This window comes from Cebus imitator, unplaced genomic scaffold, assembly GCF_001604975.1.
Source record: "Cebus imitator isolate Cc_AM_T3 unplaced genomic scaffold, Cebus_imitator-1.0 Scaffold151, whole genome shotgun sequence".
NCBI classification, from domain to species: Eukaryota; Metazoa; Chordata; class Mammalia; order Primates; family Cebidae; genus Cebus; species Cebus imitator.
Window position 1 is genome coordinate 2,774,121 of NW_016107466.1, and position 2,191 is coordinate 2,776,311.

Consider the following 2,191-nt stretch of genomic DNA (forward strand, 5'->3'; position numbering starts at 1 on the left):
ATAAATGGGGAACTATAGAGATTTAGTAACTTGTCCAAGGTAACATAGCTGGTTAGTGGCAAATATATACCTATAACTCATGTCTCCGGATACATAGTCCAGTGTATGGTCCAAATAGAAAACCATTATCTTCAGGAAAATAGCATTCACTTATGAAACACCTTCTATATTCTAAGGCTTTATGCTAGAAACTCTCCATGTGTTACATTACCAGGTAATTACTTTAACCTAAGGAGTCAAGTATTATTATTATCTCTACTTTACAGAGAGAAATCTAAGGATCATTGCTCCCATGCACACCACCTGGGGACTTAAGGACAGGCCTACCACATGCAGCACTTTGCCTGCCAGTGCCAGAGTCCATGACAATAGGGCTTGAAGACTGATCTGCCCTGCCTGCTGCCACTCACACTTGCATTCATCTTCTGGGGACTTAGGCATTGATCGGCCCCAGCAGCCACTGCCTGCACCTGTGGCTACCATGGAGGCCTGAGGACTGGCCTACCCCACCTGTTGCTACCACCTTCCAGTAATTATGTATGTGCTCTAGGGTCCTGGGTATGGATCTACCCTGCCCACTACCATTGGTTCCTATGCATGCCTTCCAGGAGCCTGAGCATGGGGCCACCCAGCATGCCAGTTCCCACGCACATTTTCCAGGGACCTGAGGATTGACCTACCCTATCCATCACTGCTGGCATCTGCACACATTTTTCCTGGGAGCCTAAAAAAGAGACTACCCAGCCCTTTTCACCACTAACACTGGCATCCACTCATGCATACCATGTGGGGATCTGGGGACTGTCTATCCCACCATGTTGCCACCACCACTGCTTTTCACTCATGCTGCCTGGTGCTCCAAGTGTTGGTCTGCTGCCACTACAGCCAGTACTGACACTGTGAATGCTCTTTCAGGGGCCTGATGGCCTGCCTGCTGCCCAGCTAATTGCTTCTACTGTTATCACCTGATAAAGCTCCTGAAGGCCCAAGGATTGGCCTCCTGAACCTGCTACTCCTGGTGCCCATGTATACCACTTGGATACTGAAGGCTTAGCATACTTGACCCCTCACCATCACCACTAAGGACCAGCCTGCCTTGAGTCCCTGTCCCCAGAAAAGCCTCAACATAGCCTCCAGTAATAACCACAGCTATGCCACTGAGGAAATCACAAATATGATTAAGGCTGGTTATACCCATATAAATAATACAGAGACTACAAGACTATAAGGCTCTGCACCTAGAATCAGAGCCAAAGCATGCTGCCCAACCAACACTAGAGACACATATATAGAAAAATATATTTCCCTACAAAACCCAATTTATAAAATTGGAAGATAGGACTATTATGCTGTATGTACAGTTATGAACATAATCACACACACACACACACACATGCAATTAAAAAGCAAGGAAACATGACGCCTCCAACGGAATGCAATGTTTCTCCGCAACAAATTCAGTGAAAATAAAATACATCAAATTCCTGAAAAACAATTCAAAATAATGCTATAAAATGAACTCAGTGAGACACAAAAGAACACAGATAAATAATACAAAGAAAGTGGAAAAATAATTTATGATCTGAGTTAACAATTCACCAAAGAGTTAAATCACAAAAAAGAATAAAACATAAATCCTGGAATTGAAAGATTTAATGAAAGAAATAAAAATATTATCAACAACTTCAACAATACACCAGATGAAGCAAAAGAGAGAATTTCTGAACTTGAAGACAGGTCTTCTAAAAAACCTCAGTAAGACAAACATAGCAAGAAAAAGAAATACAGAAAACCTACTTAACATATTTGACAACATAAAGTAACCAAATATTCAAATTTTGGGTGTTCCAGAAAAAGAGAATGGTAAAGGCCTAGAAAACCTATTGAATCAAATAATAGCTAAAAATTTCCCAAATGGAAGAAAATATATAGACATGTCAGTAGTCCCCACGTGTCAGGGGAGGGACCAGTAGAGATGACGGGTCATGGGAGCAGTTTGAGACCAGCCTGACCAACATGGAGAAACCCCATTTTTACTGAAAATACAAAACATTAGCCAGGAGTGGTGGTGGGTGTCTGTAATCCCAGCCACTTGGGAGGCTGAGGCAGGAGAATCACTTGAACCCAGAAGGTGGAGGTTGCCATGAGCCACGATCATGCCACTGCACTCCAGCCTGGACAACAAGAGCAA